Source organism: Lepidochelys olivacea (genome assembly GCF_965140295.1).
Source record: "Lepidochelys olivacea isolate rLepOli2 genome assembly, chromosome: 11".
NCBI lineage: Eukaryota > Metazoa > Chordata > Testudines > Cheloniidae > Lepidochelys > Lepidochelys olivacea.
In genome coordinates, this window is record NC_140421.1 from 8,786,284 (window position 1) to 8,808,385 (window position 22,102).

A 22,102-nucleotide genomic window follows, 5' to 3' on the forward strand; every position below is an offset into this window, starting at 1 on the left:
ATTAGTGCCACTAATACCAATTTGTAAGCAGACTGCAAGGATCAGACGGGCCAGCTGTCAGGCTCTATGAGTAGATTATTACAGGATTTCATTTTATTGTTGAAGATTAGAATTATAATTTAATTAGGGAATTTAACTATTTTGTGCATCCTGTACAAAATAGCAAAGGTTTAATAAAAATGTCCCCTTGCCCCCTCTCAACAGGCAGGAAAGAAAAGTAATTCCCCTTCACAAAAACTATATTGTAAAAGATGATTGGCTGAGATGAAGAACTTTTTAAATTGCATTTAATGGGTTATATTATGTGATTCAGAATTTCTCATTGATATCAACAGGAAGTTCTGGAGAATACCCTAATGGTGTGATATGGCCTAAAATGTTGTTAGGACAGAGGAGTAAAAGGATTTTATTCCTAATTTCCTCCCCAAATACTGGATATTGGCTATACCACTCCTTTTTCATACTAATTTCTTCATAGTAGTTTAAAAAAAATCAAACATGCAATCAAACATGTTTAAAATGTATCTGTAACCTGCACACATGTTTGTGTTGATAACGCTCTGGGGAATATAAATACCCACTTCTAAATAGGATCATGTCATAGTAAGTCAATTATGCAATGCGACAAAAGTAGAGTAAGATCTATTAAAGTGACGTGTCTTAAGAAGTCTTTTTTTCCATATTTTTGGGATGGGACCCTTTATCCTTATTACATTACACATCAGTTTCAAGTCATTTTAATTAATGATTTTAAATTAGGCTAAGAGGATATTAGTACACAAAGCCTACCAATGAAGGCAGGATGGTGTGGCTCAGACACAACCTTCCAAAATCTCTGCAGCTCACATCTTATGACACTTTCCTGTTGGCTATACAGATTACATTTCCTGCACTGTTAAAGCAGCTTTTCTAATGGGTCAGAAACATGATAAGTTTACCTTCCTTTTCAAATGTGGCTCAAGGATGTGACTTAGCAGAAAAAAAAATCTGTAGTATTTAATACATTAAATAAAGGAAACAAAAGGATGAGGATACCATGCGCTTATATGAAATAAGCCACAGAACTTAGGTAGTGTCATGAAGTCTTGTTTATACCCCACAAAAGCTTGGGAATTCAGGCTGACTGGCCAGAATGGCAGTCAGCCCCTTGCTTAGTCCTGTTGTGCCTATCAGTAAGTTTGCTACCATCCCTCAATCTCCAAAGGTAAAGATGATCCTAAATACATCAGAAATGCCATGTTTACACTGTGTAGGGATGGAAGGGATCTGGAAAGGGGGATTCCTACACTGAGGAATAGGGCTCTACAGAAGCTGCCTATGCAGCAATGTTGATGCATTTTTGGGAGCAGCTGGAAGACGGGAGAATGTTAGTACAATTCTATCTCCTGAAATGGAACCCAGAAGCTGTGACCACTGTTGCTGTAGTAACCAAAGAGAGTAACTTTGTTGTTTCTCCAGCGCTTGAGGAGGCAGGATTCCTGCCCCAGTGACCATCCCCAATCCAGGCTGTAGAACCTCTTGTTACTCAGGATTTGCACAGATATTGGTGGTGGAGGTTTGTGTGCTGGGAAGGAGAGACATGTGCCCAGTTTTAAGCACTTCCAGGTTTCAAGCAAGAACATTTCTGTGAAAGTTTCATATTAACAGGTAAATTTTAAGTTTATATCTTCCACCTGAATGTTGCAAGTTGGGATATTTATGGAGAAAATAGGTATACACTTTTAAACTCCACTGACATACATTGGGCTAGGCTTTTGATTGATGAAGAAGCCATCACTGTGGCAAGGTATTTGGTTTTCATTTATTGAGTCTTGTATAACAATTATGTACATTTTTTTTTTAGCCAATAGAAGGCCCAGAGAGTTACACAGTGTTAAGTACTTTGCTAATACATAAACATGTTTCTCCTAAGTAAGGACTGTTGAGTGGGCATTCTTTGCCAACAGTTACCACACAGGTGCCTCTGAGAAGCAGCTGAAATGTAACTAATCAGAGAATGTACAATAAAGCAGAGCCTTTTTCTTTAACATACACCCAAACTCCCACTGATAAAAGAAAAATCCAGAAAAGTTATCACACCACAGATTGAAAACATGTTTTAAATAAAGTGAAAGGGGCACTTTTTATACTAAAACATGTGATCTATAAAAATGAATTATATTCACAGCCTTAATTGTGTATTTCAAACATTATAGATGGATATTACATACATGTATAGGAGAGAGAAATTATTAACTGATATAATACGGTAATTTTATATTTGCATTTATTTTACATAAATATCTCATTAATAAATTGACTGTGTTCTATACCTGCATCTCTCTCTATCAACAACCTTACATATATTTTGTAGGTCAACCTGAGCTATCAGAAGGGTAATCAAATACCTGGGTAATAAGGTTTTGTAGGAGGTGGCGGTTCAAAGGCTCCAGGGAGCAGGGCAGTTTGCCAAAGCAGGGAGCAACCTGAAGACCTGGGAGGGTGTGCAGAGCTAGGGTGGAAGGAAGCATAGCTGGCTAAAGCCCTTATGCCCTAAAGAATTTCAACAAGTAAACTTAATTCAACAAGAAGGAAGGAAAGGGGACAGAGCTCATTGCCAACAAAATTTCAATATATTTTTGAATGTACAAATGTATTTCTCCTGTAGGGGGAATTTTAGGATTCTTGGGCTATCCATATGACCACTTACATGGTTCTTCTATGACTTTGTCAGATGTTTGGTCGGTCATGTCAATAAGCAGCTTTCCTATTGACCTTTGCAAGCTATGTAGTGCAGCTTTTCACAGATGTCATTTATAATGTTCTGGTCTCACTCCACCAACTGTGCCCTGGATTTGTGCCTGTCTTATATTGCACATTCTGCACTATGGAATCCCACTGTTTGTTTGCAGCCTTAAAACTGACTAATTTATGAACAGTCTTAATTTACCCCCATTTTCAACCTCCACTGCAGTCTTTGGCTCAGGGTGCCAAGTTGAATTGAAGAGTTCAGTGATATAAAGGTAGTTATGAACTTTGGGTAATATATGACCTTAACATTAGGTAGCATCATAAAATATGAATTTCAAGGAAATGATTATGCCAGGGCAAAATATTTCTTGATGTTACAGGAGCATGACTAGACTCAAAAGCAGGTCATGTATTATGCTGCCATCAGCAGCAAGTGCTTCTTGGTAGAAGACTGGTCATGCACCTAGCTGAGGCTAATAGCACCCCACAATTCCTAGTGCAGTAACTAGCAACTCTTAAAGGGTCTTTAACAAATTTGCACTAGAAATCATGGACCTTTCCCTCCTAATCTGTTGCTAGGGGAACTGAGTTCAGTGAAAAACAGCCTGCACTCTGAGAGGAAAGGTCCCTCTCCTTGCGCCCTGTTATGATTGGAATGTTCAGCATCCTCCAGAATACCATTGGGATTGACAGTGATGTGGCTCTGCTTAGCCCTCCATCCCTGAAAATAGTAGATGTAGAAGAACAGTAACATTGTCAGCTCTCATGATTTCATTGTGTCTCTCACAAAATTTGGTCTTTTTTTCTTTTTAAAGACTTAGCCCCTGGAGCCATGTGAATACAGGAGAATTTCAGTCCTCATGGTTGTGGAGAAAATCTTGAAAATGTGACCCAAGTGCACCTGAGAGTCTCAAAACCACAAAGGTAAATAAAAAGAACCCATACATATTATTATTTGTAGTCTTACAATATTTAAACCAAGCTCATGATTCTGTGGGCCTTACTCATGGTTTTTGATTGCTTAGGGTTGGCAATATTGGAACAGTGGCCAGCTGGAGCCCCTAAACATTAAGGACTTTTGGGCTCATCTGAAGACTGCAAAGGCAAATTGTGGATCCCGGAGCTTTTTGGGAGGTGGGAAAAGAGGGTAGGATGTTCTCTTGGAAGTCTGAGTTGACTCTCCAAGTGACCATTTAAAGGGGCCTTTAGACAGTTGAACTACCTGGTTCACAAAAGCCTTCATATACCAAAACCCAAGAGTTTGCACAGCAGTACTGAAAAACAGAAAGGCCACTTAAAGTACATTAGATTTGAAAAAATTGCTCTGGCGTAAAGTCTTCATCTGCCACCTTTTCGTCGGAGATCAGATATTTACCAATGAGTTTCTAAAACTCAAAACTGGGTTGAAAATGGAGGCAGATCACTAGATCATGCATATTTTATAATGATACTGAAGTCCATTAAATATTTAATGTGTTGGTGGAAGACAGTATAAAGCTACTACCACATATTTGTTACATTTGTACTGTAGTATATCTCTAAAAACTTGTTGGTTTAACTAACTGTACAGAAACTGCCTTAAATTGACCTATTTTTACTAAATGTAAATAAATAACACTGTGTTTCTGTTTCAGAGTAACAGCCGTGTTAGTCTGTATTCGCAAAAAGAAAAGGAGCACTTGTGGCACCTTAGAGTCTAACCAATTTATTTGAGCATGATTTCTGATATCTCATTGATGGGCATGGTATAACAACCTAGATAGATACCTGCATCCATGGGTACCATGCTAGAAAACTATAGCTATAGGATGCCACTGTCTTAGAAATGCCAGTGGACTTGATTATAACCTGCTGGGGGTGGACTGCAGTACCTTTGAGAGTGATGTGGCCATGTGTGTATTTAAGAAGAGATGGGGTATTTTGAGGGTGCTCGTCAGTGAGATGGTGTTGTGATTACTAACAATTTTTTAAAAAAATAATTCATAGAATCATAGAATTATAGAATATCAGGGTTGGAAGGGACCTCAGGAGGTCATCTAGTCCAACCCCCTGCTCAAAAGCAGGACCCATCCCCAATTAAATCATCCCAGCCAGGGCTTTGTCAAGGCTGACCTTAAAAACTTCTAAGGAAGGAGATTCTACCACCTCCCTAGGCAACGCATTCCAGTGTTTCACCACCCTCCTAGTGAAAAAGTTTTTCCTAATATCCAACCTAAACCTCCCCCACTGCAACTTGAGACCATTACTCCTTGTCCTGTCCTCTTCCACCACTGAGAATAGTCTAGAACCATCCTCTCTGGAACCACCTCTAAGGTAGTTGAAAGCAGCTATCAAATCCCCCCCCCCCCTTCTTCTCTTCCGCAGACTAAACAATCCCAGTTCCCTCAGCCTCTCCTCATAAGTCATGTGTTCCAGACCCCTAATCATTTTTGTTGCACTTCGCTGGACTCTTTCCAATTTATCCACATCCTTCTTGTAGTGTGGGGCCCAAAACTGGACACAGTACTCCAGATGAGGCCTCACCAATGTCGAATAGAGGGGGACGATCACGTCCCTCGATCTGCTCACTGTGCCCCTACATATACAGTAGGAATTGTTTATTCCAATTTTATCAATTTGCAGCCTTTGTGTAAGGAGTACTAAAAATTTAATCCAAAATTCTGTTTGGTTTTTTTGGGTAATTCCTGATTTCAGTAAATCTGAACAGAACTGAGCTATTTTGGTTAATATAGAACTACTGTTTTTATTGTGTAATGAGTCTTGACTCTCCGTTACACTGGTTCTCTATATAGCCTGAGCCTCACATATCTCGTTGTATCCCATGGATTTGATAAAAGTTATGAATGCACACTGGGCAGAATCCTGGAGCTAGTCAGAGCTGTACATTAGAAAAACCTTTCACCAGCAGTAGAGCGGAGGATTAGAAATTATTTAACCCTATTCTAAAATGTAAGCTAGAGGTCATTCCACATGCCTTCCATTATAGCAGATGTGGATGGGATATTTTGGAACTGTGATCTGGGATGAAGGTTTATGGTCTGTCTATTTATGGACATACATATCATGACATGTCAATAGCCTGTATGAACAACCTGCAGCACAGATTGTATGAGGGCTAAGGCATGAAGTTGATTCTATAGCATGTATTGTACCTCTTTGATGGGGGCATTGCACTTACTCTTTCCTGGAACCTACTGGAATTTGACTCTTCCTACTCAGCTAAAAATGTTCTATCCTCCTTCCTTTGATTTGCTTCCTTTGTATCAATAATGCTGATATTAAACAGCACAGTTATCGGCAACTAAGAAATGTGCCAGGCCTTTGGACAAAAAATGAGACAGAGAACAGCTATTTAAACTATGTATAGACCATGTAATGGAAACTTATTTTATAGAAGTAGCTTAGAATTAGTGGGTAAAGTAGATTGAAATAGGAGGGAAAGTCTCAGTGCACCAACCAAAGAGGAGGGGGAGTTGCCTGAGATTGTGGGGACTACTGTTTATTCAAACCAGGCAGAGAAGGAGTGTTTCCCTTCTGTTTTTAGCTGAGGAGGGAGAGCTGACAGCTGATTTTGGCACCACCACCGAGTACCGTCATTTTATTCTGCTCCCAATGAAGGAATACAGCCCAGTGGGGCATCTGAGACCCCTCAAAGGGGAGCAAGCTCAAGAAGCCCAGTGAATTATACAAGCCAACCCAAGGAACCCAGCAGAGCTATTGAGGGGAACCCTAACCTAGAGAACATGCATGGTCATATTTTGAACATCTGCACAATCTATTGTGAGCAGTGTCAAGTGTAGGCAGATCTTATTTATACAGTTTCATAGATTATATGGCCACAAGGAACCTCTATGATCACCTAGTCTAATCTTTATAACACAGGCCATAGGACTTCCCTGAATTAATTCCTGATTAAACTAGAGCATATATTTTAGACAGCCATCCAGTCTTAATTTTAAAATTGCCAGTGATAGGAATGAGTGACAGGGAATGGATCACTTGATGATTACCTGTTCTGTTCATTCCCTATGGGGCACCTGGCATTGGCCACTGTCGGAAGACAGGATACTGGGCTAGATGGACCTTTGGTCTGACCCAGTATGGCGGTTCTTATGTTCTTATATTCTTAACCCCAGGTAAATTGTTCCAGTGGTTAATTAACCTGACTGTTTAAAAATGTGTGCCTTATTTCCAGCATGAATTTCTCTATCTTCAACTTCCAACCATTGGATCTTATACCTTTGTCTGTTAGATTGAAGAGATCATAATCAATTTTTTGTTCCCTGTGTAGATACTTTTACTGCAGTCAAGTCACCCTTAACCTTCTCTTTGTTAAGCTGAAGAGACTCCTTGAGTCTATCACAATATGGCACGTTTTCCATCCTTTAATTATTCGTGTGGCTCTTCTTTGAACCCTCTCTAATTTATCAACATTCTTCTTGTATTGTGAACACCAGAACTGGATAGCATGTTCCAGTAGTGGTTCCACCAGTGCCAGATACAGGGACAATATAACCTCCCTATTCCTAGTCAGTGTTCTTTGATATTTTATGGGTGGAACTTGGATGAATACCATTATCATTTTCCTCCCAATCTGATTCCTACATGAAACAGTAGATCTACCTGCTTCACTCTGTCCCTCAGCTTGCTCCAACCCCCTAACTGGTCTTCCCTGCATTGTGGCATACGGTTTGGCTCAGCAGCATATGGGGTATGTCTGTTCCCTATGCAGATACGTCAAATCCTGCCCAAGTTCCCATTAGCAGAACACCTGTTTCACTGTGGGCAACGCCTTCGGGACCAGTGAAAAAGGAAAAAGACTTGCCACCTACAGGAGAGAAGCTAGGCTGATCTGAGTACAGATTGCTCCCTTGGAGTGATGATCTGGCTCTCCAGAGTCCCTCATACCCACAGCCAAGGACACGTGAAGAAATTTAAATTTGATCACTTTTGGAGAGGTATGTTCTGTGCCCCGGCCCCGCCAGAGGAACTTGCTCTACCCAATATGGCCCCGGAGCTGGAGGAGCTGTCATCTCCTGCTGCGGCCCTGTGGCAGAAGGTACTGGCTGTCCCTGCCACGGTCAAGGGGTCAGAGGAGCTCACTCTCCCCAATGTGGCCGCAGAGCCAGAGGAGCTGTCAGCTCCCATCAGGGCCAGAGGAGCAAGCTGTCCCCACTGCAGCTCCAGGACCAGAGTTCTGTGCCCCCTCTGATTATTGGGAGGGGGGAACACCCCTGCTTGCCCTCTCTTGTACACGCCTCTGTCCACAGATGTTAGTATTTCCTACCCAAGGTGAAGAATACCCCTATTATAGGCCCTGGTTCAGGAAAGCACCATTATAGCATTAAAGCATGCATTCCTGACGTGGTCTCCAGAATCAGGGCCATAACTCCTCAAATAAGGGATACTTTGGTATACTTTGCCAGGGGGACCCTCTCCTGTGTAGAGTGAGATTGTTTTATGGAAGAAAAGCAAAACTTACTTCTGAAAGTTATTTTCTGGCACTTCATCCAGTTTAGTTTTAAGTTTTAAATATTTAATACACTAGTATAATTTATCTCTGCTATCAAAGCCTTGTATATTCAGTTCCACATTAACTGGCATTTATCAAAGCAATCTACTTGTATTCTTAACATCTCATTTATGACATTCCCAAGTTTCTTACACTGAACTGTGTGGAAAATCTTCTTATCAGATGGTATATGGTTCTAGAAATTGGCCCATTTTTAAAAAAAAACAAAAGCTTAAGAATGGGAACTCTAAATTGTTAATCACTTCTACCATGGAAATATCAAGCAGCTTTTCTTTGAGAAGGGAAAAGGACCCTTTTTGCACTACATACAAAAAGGTTTTCTTTGTTACACCTGCCAGCATGAAAAAGGATTAATTTTAACAGAGCTTAACCCAGCCATCTTGGCGAAAACATTTAAATGACTCTGTCCCCTGCTTACTAAGGGCATTGCTTTGGTGACTTCATTTAGTTTTACAATATATCAAAAGTTTTCAAGCTACACGATTCAGTGGTTTTCATCTCCTCTCACTCCTGCTATAATACAATGCTAGACTGGCTCTGCAACACAGTGGTATGGGTACCTCTTTTGTGTTTTGCTATGGTCTCCATCAGGAAAAGAAATTGAGGAACTACATATGTGCTTTTGTTTTTGATGATGACATTTTAAAAAGCAATTAATTCAAATCTTGTTTCAAGTGAATGTGGATATAATTGTTAAAGTTTTTTATACTTTGATTTGCTAGTACAGTAACTACAGAAGATGTTGTTGAGTCTAATTTCTAGATGACACAGGAGTTACAAATGACACTGTCTTCTGTGGAAGATGTAGACTCAGAGTTTCTGCCCAAAGGGACAGAGTGTTAGAGGAAAAAATGTTATAACTGAAAGCAATAGCTTAACAATAGATTTCTAATAGCAGAGGCTTCACTCCACATTTTACCATCCTGACATTTTGAATAATCATAAACTTAAGCAATGCAATGTAATAAATTCAATTTAAATAAAAACACTCATTTGCAGTGGCTGGATTGTAATGTACATGTGAAATCCCTTTGGGCCAAGGTTTTTCCAATTTATATGTTCTCTGAGCTTTATGAGTAGCATGGATTGGCATGGAGCCAGCCACCCACACATGGCCTTAGCTGTGCCAACCACACTGTGTGTTTCTTGCACTTAGCTGAATCAGTTGCTTTGATACAAATCTATCCATAATAAAAATGTATAGGATATTTTTATTCAACGTTTGATCTTGTGATCTAATTGATAGGTTTGCAAACATTTTAAAGCTACCAAAAGCTGTGTTATTGCATAAATAGTTTTAATTGTCTGGAATGTATCTTTGGAAAGCCTGTAAACAGACGTTACTGAATCGTCCACTTAAGAAGTGAAAAAACAAGTCAGGTTAAAAGAAACAAATTTTCCCCACTGGAAACTATTAGATCATATAGGACTGTATGAAAGAAATTACTCTTGTGTAGTAATTTCTAACAAGTACTGATGTAATCAAAAATATTCAAATTGCACTTGCCTGTAATGGGGGAGGGGGCAATAAAAAGGGAGGGAGAGAAAACAAACTATACATTTTTTTCATGACTTCTGGCTGTTCATTTGTTTTCTTTATTCTTGACATTTTGCCCATGACAGCAAAAGCTTCTTTATTTGCTTAAAATTATTTATTGTGAATAACCTCCCTAAGCTGAAAAGTAAATTTGAATAAAGGCCCGGGTGGCATCAGGTTCCACAAGTACACTGGAAAACAGCAGCAAACAAAAAATAATTAGGTAATTTAAGAAAATCAACCCTTGCATTTTTTAGGACAAAGAAACACAGAGAGCCCAGTATTTTGTATTGAACTGATCCTTGAGAATAATTGTACAGCGGAATATAATTACTGAACTCCTCTGCTGGCCTTAGATTTAATCACATTTATTATATACTATTTGGATCCAGCTTATAAATTCATAAATTATTTTATCAAAAATAAATGAAACACTTATTGTTTCTAATGGACTGCCTTGAGATATATCAATAATTTTAATTAAGCTTAAATAAAAGAAAAGAAAATGTTTAAACCCCCCATAGCAAACTGTTCTCACTAGCAAACTGTTTTTTTAATCTTATTTTCCTATGTCCTACATATAAATAAGTTAGCATCTAGCATATGCAAATACTTGTTTTAATAATTTTCAAGGGGAATGAAAAATTGAAACCTACCACTTTGGAGCAATAGCATTTCAAGTATGTGTCAAAAGCAAATGTTCCTTTTTCTTTAAAAATAAAAATCAATAAATCCCATGGTTTTTGGAGTTTAATTATTTCCAATGGCAAATACAAAATTGAGTATGGGTTTTTCTTTTTATCTCTACCTAAGTTTAAGCAGAGCAACTGCTCTAACAAAGCTAATCCTCTAGTCATGGATATAATGACTTAGGTGGTGTTTGAAAGACAGTCAGGACAACTTTTGTAGACTTCCTGAGTCTCAATGGTTATATTTATTGCAGACATTAGTTGACTGACGCTTGCTCACCGAAGATGTTTGGCAGATACCAGTTAGGTCATTTCAGTTTGTTTTGAAACCTCAAGGCTCTGTCAAATCCCCCTCTGTCTTAGACTGTGTGACCTTAAGGGCCACTTCACTATTGTGCCTATCTGTTCAAGTCTACTTAGTATATAGTTATTAGGAGAACTGCCCAAATCAGATTATTTTAAAACTTGGATAACTTTTGTAGCAGAATGTTTTTAGAAATTGATTTATTAAGATTATAATATATACAAATCTGAAAAAGAAACCATGACTGTGGATATGAGATAGAATTTGGTTTGATTCAGAGTAAACAAACATTCTACAACTGGGTTACATCAACGGATCAGTAGGGAATGAGTCTGATTCACACTTAACAAAGATCATTTTGCACTGTGATTCATTTCTGCCTTGAGAACTTACCAGCCATATGCCCACAACAAACATGACCTCCTTTAGCCTCCTCCTATTTTTACAGTTTAAAGGTTTTAAATCAAATGACATCTCAAAATATTAGACATTTTGGCAGGGCTGGTCCTAGATTTTGTGAGTTCCTATATGAAACAGGAGGGAACCGGATTATTATCCCATTTTATAGATGGGGAACTGAGGCACAGAGAGACTAAGTGATTTTGCCAAAGTCACACCGGAATTCTCCAGCAGATGAGGACACTGAGTTCAGGTCTCCCAAGATCCAGGCTAGCACCACCTAATCACTGGACTTCTCCTCCTTTTCAGGGAAGTGTGGTTGGTATCTCTGTCTGTCTCTCTCACACACTTACACTTTCTATTTCCTACCTGCCTATATCACCTTCAGCCTGTGGTGATACCCTCTATCCAATCACATGTGAAATTCCATGGCTTCTGATGACCTTCATACATAAAATAAAGAGCCAGAATTGAAGCTGAAGCACAAATTCAGTACACTATTTCACTTGGGACTGAGGTGAGTTTCAGAATAACATTTTTATGTTCCTAAAAGCATGAAATGAAGAAAAAAAAAGGAAACAAATCATTGCTGCTATTAGCCTCTGAGCTATTAGGGACCTTCTTCGAGATACTGTCCTGACTGTCAGTTAGCTGCATAATGTCTCAGAGGAAGTGTGGCATCTTCTAACTTGCTGTTGTCTTAACTCTTTATATCACGCATTATCTTTGTTATTTTCCTTCTAAATTCCCTGACCAAATCAAATCCACTATTAGGATGTTTCAGGTAGGGAGATCTAAGAAATGTATGGTTTGACCTTGACAAAAGCTTTCATATCGTTACCTATCGTTAGCCTTTTTGACCTGAGCAGTTAGCCAGAATTTGAGATCTATTAGATTGCTTCAGTTAGAAATTGATGTTGAAGTCACGTGTATCTTTGGTAGGATCCTGTTAATTTACAAACAATGTACCAAGTTCTGTTTCCCTGAACACAGCAGGAGTCAATATTGTTGCACACATTTCCAAGCCCCTTTTCAGTCAGCACTTAGCTCAAAGCTTTCATTCATTGCTTGTTCTGGCTGTGTTCTTGGCTTTCTGCTGCTTCTCGCTCAGCTTCTCTTGTGTTTCTACTGCTTTTCTCCCACAAACAGACACACTGCTTCAATAAATGCCCTGTGTGATGGGTTCGATCATAGAGACCCTCTTGGGACTGCCACCTGATGTGCTGAGACTACCTCTGAGCCCCTTTTCCCTGCCAGCTTGGGACTTCAGTACCCTGTCTTGTTGAGCCAGACAAGCTAGCCTGCTGCAAACACAGACCCAGGTCTGAACCACGTCCCCCAAAAGCTGCAGACTTAATTGAAAACAGCTTAAGAAGTGCTCCTGTCTCTAGCACCCAAACACCCAACTCCCAATGGGATCCAAACCCCAAATAAATCTGTTTTACTCTGTATAAAGCTTATACAGGGTAAACTCATAAATTGTCCGCCCTCTATAATACTGATAGAGAGATATGCACAGCTGTTTGCTCCACCAGGTATTAGTAACTAACTTTGGGTTCAATAATAAGCAAAAGTGATTTTATTAAATACAAAAAGTAGAATTTAAGTGGTTCCAAGTAATAACAGACAGAACAAAGTAAGTTACCAAGCAAAATAAAACAAAAACATGCAAGTCTAAACCTAATACATTAAGAAACTGATTACAGATAAAATCTCACCCTCAGAGATGTTCCAATAAGCTTCTTTCACAGACTGGACTCCTTCCTAGTCTGGGCCCAATCCTTTCCCCTGGTACAGCTCTTGTTAGCTTCAGCTCAGGTGGTAACTAGGGGATTTCTCATGACTGGAACCCCTTTGTTCTGGTCCATCTCCTTATATAGCTTTGGCACAAGGTGGAAATTTTTATCTCTCTGGGTCCCCACCCCTCCTTCTAAATGGAAAAGCACCAGGTTTAAGATGGATTCCAGTATCAGGTGACACGGTCACATGTCCTGGGAGACTGCAAGCCTTCATTCTTCCTGGCCTGACTCACAGGAAGGCTTGCAAGTAAACAGAACTATTTACAACCAATTGTCCTAGTTGATGGGAGCCATCAAGATTCCAAACCATCATTAATGGCCCACACTTTGCATAATTACAATAGGACCTCAGAGTTATATTTCCTTTCAGAAACAAGAATGATACATTTACACAAATAGGACGAACACACTCAGTAGATTATAAGCTTTGTAATGATCCCTTACAAGAGACCTTTTGCATGAAGCGTATTCCAGTTACATTATATTCACACTCATTAGCATATTTTCATAAAATCATATGGAGTGCAACGTCACACCCTGCCGCTGTGTTTATCATCACATTGGAACCTCGCCCCTCAGGCCAACCTGGTTCAGCTTCTGTGCCACCCTTGCATGTGATTTTGTTTTTGTCAGAGGCCCGCATTGTTTCAGCTATCTGGTTCTATAAAGAAGTTCATTTTTTTTCTTACACCTGTCCTGAATGAGGGGTGGCTACTACACATACCAGTTTCAATGAGGTTTCACACAACCCATACCTAGATTATTATTAACTGGATTTTGGGTTCCAATGTCAAACATATTCTGAAAGGTAATCTCAAGAAGCATGATCTGCCAGATTATGCATCAAAGCTTGGCATTTTCTGTGCATAGGTGGATCTGACAAAAACCTACCAATATATCTGAATGTCTGAAGAATTTGTTTTCTTCCATTTTGGAGAGGATCTTGCTTCTTGTGCGCAAGAGGAAATGTTCAGAATATTTTTTTTATCTTCTTGTTCAACTCCTTGGGGTCTATGAAAGCCTAAAACCTGAGCCTTCCCCTTTTTCCTCTACAATTCCTAAGGAATGTACCCAGTGTGTAGGCTCTTTTGTTCTATGAATGATGCCACCTGGTGTCATGTGTCACAGCTATTCCAGCCTCTCTTGTAAGGCTCCTGGAGCTTTTCAGATGGCATGTGCTGGTGGAATTTGCATCCTCCCTTAATTTCATTTTATGGATGACCAAGAGACAACTTCATGTGTCTGATTCAGGTTATCATGGTTGTTTCCTTGACTCTCTTTGGTTGTAAATACTCTTGGTTTAAGTCAAGCAGTTCACCTGCACAGGCCCAGGACTGGGTGCTTTCACTGTATTACCAGAGACAGAGTCTTGTTTTACCGTAGGTTTCAGAGCAGCAGCCATGTTAGTCTGTATCCATAAAAAGAAAAGGAGTACTTGTGGCACCTTAGAAACTAACAAATTTATTTGAGCATAAGCTTTCGTGAGCTACAGCTCACTTCATCGGATACTTATGCTCAAATAAATTTGTTAGTCTCTAAGGTGCCACAAGAACTCCTTTTCTTTTTGTTTTACTGTAGTAGCTCAGTGAGAGTTCACACTGCCCAAAGACTGGATAACATGCTTTTACTGACACATTTGACTTCTCAGGTTTTAAAGAGTGTATGCTTTAGAATTCTTCTGCTTCCATTTCTGTGCTTACCTATAGAACTAGATCTATCTTGTCTGCCATGTAGGCCATTTGCACACATTTATATCAGTCATTAATTAGATTTGTAGCTTCATTCATTCTTGTGCATATGAACATCTCCCTCTCCTCTAGAGGAAAACTTTGCATTTTCCCTTTAACTCATACATTTGGTTTGCTTTCTTTGCATAAATATGTATGGCATTGTGCTTATTAGGGTTCCTAAAGATTTGTCTGAATGCTGAGCTACTTTCCATATTTATGCCAGCGTCAACATTGCTGGCATTGTTCCTTATTTGGCATGTTTTCCCTCCCTTATTGCTCTATTTTGTGTAAAAAAAATTTCTTATTTATTTAATGATAATGTACACAGTCCTGCAGTCTGTGCTTCTAAGGCTTTAAATTGAATTTCTTTCATTCTCCTACTGCAATATACATATTCTTTTATCTGCATCTCTAACCTCTGTGAAAGGTACTGATGCATCTTTTATAGGTGACATTTTTTCTAGTGACACAGTGATCCTTAAATGAGGAATAATTTCTGCAGAGTTGTCTTTCTGCTTGTTGTCATGATGAAATGAGAGGGTGGTGGAGTATGCATCCTACATTTCGGTTATTGCTGCTGTAAAAAAAAACAGATCAAGTTTTTGCTGATCATCCATTTTACTAGCTCCTATGGACTCTCATGTACCTTTCAGATTACACTTTCAACCTTTGTCATCTCTCCTCGTTGTTGCACATAAGGGTTAAAAGACCAGTCTTCAGCCTCAGGGTTCATCTAATAAACATACTGGCCTTGGGTATGGGGATTTATTTAGCTGAGGTTACTATTATTACCTTGAAGATGCTTTCTGTTTACAAATGATCATCTCATAATATTTTATCAGTGTCAACATATAATTTATAGTAGGTTTTTCCCTATATTTGTGTACAATTTTAATATCTATAAACTGAGATTCACGGTATCTACCTGGCAAATGTTTACTCCTTTCTTTACCATGAGAGTGATAACAGGGCCATTTTTCATCCCTAGCTGGCATGTGTGGGAGATGAGGAGCTTTAAAGGGTCACTCCCAATGGGGAAGAGTGATAGCAAGATCTGGCTGGCTTCTCTTCACTCGCGGCTGGAAATAGCTGCAGCAAGGTGAGGATTTAGAGATTCTGTCTTAATTCTCTTCCAGTGAAACAGAAGCAGCTTCTTTTCTTCTTACCCTCCCACTCTGTTCAACCAAAACTGACTAGGTACATCTGTACATCTGGTCTTGTATCAACAGTCAATGAATGATGCTTCTGAAGAAATCATAATCCCATCTTTATGCACCTGCTATTCTGTAATTGTGTGAGAGTAAATGATGGAGGACAGGTGAAGAATTCCTTTCTGACCAAGAGGGTGATCAGTTTATGCCCCAAAGCCTGATGATCCCTATACAATTTTTATCCTAGATGCTGTGGTTTATCTGCAGAGGCTACTCTTATTTTCCCTCAGTTTGATGTTGCTTCCTTACTGAGTGTTATCTAAAGAACATCTCCAAGATTAGACACTTGGCCTCTGCAATGAACACCAAGATGCTTATCCATGCTTTTGTGATTAGCAGACTGGATTATTGTGTAACTCTGTATCATCTGGTCTCCCTGCTTCAACTCTTCACTCTCTTTGTGTCAACTTCACACCAGAGCAACTAGGCTGTTGGTGAAATCTCAACTTTAATATCCTTAAGTTGGTTTAAGAAAAGCTTTACATGGCCTTGCTTTTTCTTACAGATCTAATTTGGCTTCATCCTACTTTCTAAGGACAGCCTTGTATTCTGCTAAAGCTGACATGGATTAGAAGTGCACTGGCCCTAGGACTAAATTGCTGGTGACCGAACATTTCCTGATTTTCCAGGCATCATGCTCAGTTCTCCTTCTGGGGAAGATGAATATTGTCTTTGATTTTTATCCACTGGGTCCAATGCCCCTCCCACTGAAGTCAATGATAAAACTTTCGCTGACTGTAATAGAAGGAGTTATATACAAAAATATAGTCTGTATTAATCAAAAAACTTTGCTCCCTTTTAGCCTCTTTCATCTGATTTATTTCAGTAAATTTCAAACACCATGGTCCTCAAATATAATTTTAGCCCTGGTCTACACTAGGACTTTAGGTCAAAGTTAGCAGCGTTAAATCAATGTAAACCTGCACCCGTCCACACGATGAAGCCCTTTTTTTTAAGGGCTCTTAAAATCAATTTCCTTACTCCACCCCTGACAAGTGGATTAGCGCTTAAATCAGCCTTGCCGGGTCGAAGTTGGGGTACTGTGGACACAATTTGACGGTATTGGCCTCCGGGAGCTATCCCAGAGTGCTCCATTGTGACTGCTCTGGACAGCACTCTCAACTCAGATGCACTGGCCAGGTAGATAGGAAAAGAACCGCGAACTTTTGAATCTCATTTCCTGTTTGGCCAGCGTGGCAAGCTGCAGGTGACCATGCAGAGCTCATCAGCAGAGGTGACCATGATGGAGTCCCAGAATCGCAAAAGAGCTCCAGCATGGACTGAATGGGAGGTATGGGATCTGATCGCTGTATGGGGAAAGGAATCCGTGCTATCAGAACTCCGTTCCAGTTTTCGAAATGCCAAAACCTTTGTCAAAATCTCCCAGGGCATGAAGGACAGAGGCCATAACAGGGACCTGAAGCAGTGCCGCATGAAACTTAAGGAGCTGAGGCAAGCCTACCAGAAAACCAGAGAGGCGAACAGCCGCTCCGGGTCAGAGCCCCAAACATGCCACTTCTATGATGAGCTGCATGCCATTTTAGGGGGTTCAGCCACCACTACCCCAGCCGTGTTGTTTGACTCCTTCAATGGAGATGGAGGCAACACGGAAGCAGGTTTTGGGGACGAAGAAGATGATGATGATGAGATTGTAGATAGCTCACAGCAAGCAAGCAGAGAAACCGGTTTTCCCGACAGCCAGGAACTGTTTCTCACCCTGGACCTGGAGCCAGTAACCCCCGAACCCACCCAAGGCTGCCTCCTGGACCCGGCAGGCGGAGAAGGGACCTCCGGTGAGTGTACCTTTTAAAATACTATACATGGTTTAAAAGCAAGCATGTGAAAGGATTAATTTGCCTTGGCATTCGCGGCTCTCCTGGATGTACTCCCAAAGCCTTTGCAAAAGGTTTGTGGGGAGGGCAGCCTTACTGCATCCTCCATGGTAGGACACTTTACCACTCCAGGCCAGTAACACGTACTCGGGAATCATTGTACAACAAAGCATTGCAGTGTATGTTTGCTGGCGTTCAAACAACATCCGTTCTTTATCTCTCTGTGTTATCCTCAGGAGAGTGAGATATCATTCATGGCCACCTGGTTGAAATAGGGTGCTTTTCTTCAGGGGACACTCAGAGGAGCCCGTTCCTGCTGGGCTGTTTGCCTGTGGCTGAACAGAAATGTTCCCCACTGTTAGCCACAGGGAGGGGGAAGGGTTGAGGGGGTAGCCACCGGTGGGGGGAGGCAAAATGCGACCTTGTAACGAAAGCACATGTGCTATGTATGTAATGTTAACAGCAAGGTTTTCCCTGAAGGAGTGTAGCCACTGTTTTATAAAATGTGTATCTTTAAATACCACTGTCCCTTTTTTTTTCTCCACCAGCTGCATGTGTTTCAATGATCACAGGATCTTCTCCTTCCCAGAGGCTAGTGAAGATTTGAAAGAAAAAAAAATGCACTCGTGATGAAATGTTCTCTGAGCTCATGCTGTCCTCCCACACTGACAGAGCACAGACGAATGCATGGAGGCAAATAATGGCAGAGTGCAGGAAAGCACAAAATGACTGGGAGGAGAGGTGGCGGGCTGAAGAGAGTAAGTGGCGGGCTAACTAATATACTCCAGCGTATGGTTGAGCGGCAGGAAAGGCAGGAAAGGCAGCAGGAGCACAGACCGCTGCTATAGTCCCTGTGTAACCAACTGCCCTCCTCCCCCAGTTCCATAGCCTCCACACCCAGACACCCAAGAACGCGGTGGGGGGGGGCCTCTGGCCAACCAGCCACTCCACCACAGAGGATTGCCCAAAAATCAGAAGACTGTCATTCAATAAATTTTAAAGTTGTAAACTTTTGAAGTGCTGTGTGGCATTTTCCTTCCCTCCTCCATCATCCCTCCTGGGCTACCTTGGTAGTCATCCCCCTATTTGTGTGATGAATGAATAAAGAATGCATGAATGTGAAGCAACAATGACTTTATTGTCTCTGCAAGCGGTGATCGAAGGGAGGAGGGGAGAGTGGTTAGCTTACAGGGAAGTAGAATGAACCAAGGGGCGGGGGGTTTCATCAAGAAGAAACAAACAGAACTTTCACATCGTAGCCTGGCCAGTCATGAAACTGGTTTTCAAAGCTTCTCTGATGCGTACCGCGCCCTCCTGTGCTCTTCTAACCACCCTGGTGTCTGGCTGCACGTAACCAGCAGCCAGGCGATTTGACTCAACCTCCCACCCCGCCATAAACGTCTCCCCTTTACTCTCACAGATATTGTGGAGCGCACAGCAAGCAGTAATAACAGTGTGAATATTGGTTTCGCTGAGGTCTAAGCAAGTCAGTAAACTGCGCCAGCGCGCCTTTAAACGTCCAAACGCACATTCTACCACCATTCTGCACTTGCTCAGCCTGTAGTTGAACAGCTCCTGACTACTGTTCAGGCTGCCTGTGTACGGCTTCATGAGCCATGGCATTAAGGGGTAGGCTGGGTCCCCAAGGATAACTATAGGCATTTCAACATCCCCAACAGTTATTTTCTGGTCTGGGAATAAAGTCCTTTCCTGCAGCTTTTGAAACAGACCAGAGTTCCTGAAGATGTGAGTGTCATGTACCTTTCCCGGCCATCCCACGTTGATGTTGGTGAAACGTCCCTTGTGATCCACCAGAGCTTGCAGCACTATCGAAAAGTACCCCTTGCGGTTTATGTACTCGGCGGCTTGGTGCTCCGGTGCCAAGATAGGGATATGGGTTCCATCTATGGCCCCACCACAGTTAGGGAATCCCATTGCAGCAAAGCCATCCACTATGACCTGCACATTTCCCAGGGTCACTACCCTTGATATCAGCAGATCTTTGATTGCGTGGGCTACTTGCATCACAGGAGCCCCCACAGTAGATTTGCCCACTCCAAATTGATTCCCAACTGACCGGTAGCTGTCTGGCATTGCAAGCTTCCACAGGGCTATCGCCACTCGCTTCTCAACTGTGAGGGCTGCTCTCATCTTGGTATTCATGCGCTTCAGGGCAGGGGAAAGCAAGTCACAAAGTTCCATGAAAGTGCCCTTATGCATGCGAAATTTTCGTAGCCACTGGGAATCGTCCCAGACCTGCAACACAATGCGGTCCCACCAGTCTGTGCTTGTTTCCCGAGCCCACAATCGGAGTTCCACAGCATGAACCTGCCCCATTAGCACCATGATGCATGCATTGTCAGGGCCCATGCTTTCAGAGAAATCTGTGTCCATGTCCTGATCACTCATGTGACCGTGCTGACGTCGCCTCCTCACCCGGTATCGCTCTGCCAGGTTCTGGTGCTGCATATACTGCTGGATAATGCGTGTGGTGTTTAATGTGCTCCTAATTGCCAAAGTGAGCTGAGCGGCCTCCATGCTTGCCTTGGTATGGCGTCCACACAGAAAAAAGGCGCGGAACAATTGTCTGTCGCTGCTCTGATGGAGGGAGGGGCGACTGATGACATGGCTTACAGGGAATTAAAATCAACAAAGGGGGTGGCTTTACATCAATGAGTATTTCAGGCAGGACTTCACGGAGGGTTCCAATAAGAAATGGTGCACCTAACTAATTGTTCTTATTGGAACAAGCAGGTTGGTCTGGCCTCTGATTGATACATGGCTAGATTTACCTCGCTGCACCTTCTCTGTGAGTGACTGCAGTGTGACCTAGAGGAATGAGTCCCCTAGACGGGGGAGGGGGGAAGCAAATGAGTACAAAACAAATCTGGTCTATTTCTTGTTTTGATCCACTCCATCTATCTTTTACATCTTTGGCTGGCAGCAGACGGTGCAGAAGGACTGCAAGCCATCCACATCTCATGGCTGCTCGGCAGAAGATGGTGCAGAAGGACTGCTAGCCATCCTCATCTCTTGCCTGCCTGGCAGAAGATGATACAATAGGACTGCTATCAATCCGTATCGCCTGCCTGCTCACCATAAGATGGTTCAATAGGACTGACTGCAGGACTAAAGAGAATGACCTGGTCAAGTCACTCCAAATTTAGTCCCTGCGCCCATGTCTGCCCAGGCACTCCTGGCCGACGTGGCCAGGAGCACCTCGGACATGACGATGACGGCTACCAGTCGTACTGTACCGTCTGCTGCCACAAGGCAATGGGTTGATGCTGCTGTGTAACAATGCAGTACCACGTCTGCCAGCACCCAGGAGACATACAGTGACGGTTACCTGAGCGGGCTCCATGCTTGCCGTGGTTTGACGTCTGCACAGGTAACTCAAGAAAAAAGGAGTGAAACGATTGTCTGCTGCTGCTTTCACGGAGGGAGGGAGGGAATGGGGGCCTGACGATATGTACCCAGAACCACCCGCGACAATGTTTTAGCCCCATCAGGCATTGGGATCTCAACCCAGAATTCCAGTGGACAGCGGAGACTGCAGGAACTGTGGGATAGCTACCCACAATGCAACACTCCGAAAGTCGACGCTTGCCTCGGTACTGTGGAAGCGCTCCGCCGAGTTAATGCACTTAATGCACTTAGAGCATTTTCTGTGGGGACACACACACTCGAATATATAAAAATGATTTCTAAAAAACCGACTTCTACAAATTCGACCTAATTTCGTAGTGTAGACATACCCTTAGACTAGTGCTTATTAAGAATCTGATCCAAAGCCCATGGAAATCAATGGGAGTTTTTGGATGGGCTTTTAATCAGATCCTAAAATTACACACACAGTGTATTCTCCTCTAACCTTTTACATACTCCTGAGTTTTATAAACATGTTATCCTCTTTTGTCTTCTTACCTCTTGTGGTTTCCATTGCCACATGCTCTTCAAACAATCTTTCTTGGCTCAACATACCTTGTTTTTTAATCATCCCGCAGAAACACACCCTGTTCTGCATGCACAAACAGGCATGCATCACCCTCAGCATGTCCCATCGATGCGAAAACATTGATATGTCCAAACTATCTTCAAGCAACACAAGTACACAGCCTGTTCCTATACAAAATGCCAGGAAGATGACAAATCCTACCAATGTCAGTGGGTTAATAAACAAGGAGGACACCTCCCCACTTACATTATCAGACATTACTAATGATTGTTAGGGATGAGGTGCGTGAAAGGGCCCTCTATTGAAAGTATTTTTCCAACCACAGTCACCCATTATCCAGGTAGCTTGTGATCCCAATCAGAACTCAGATGTTGCAGTTG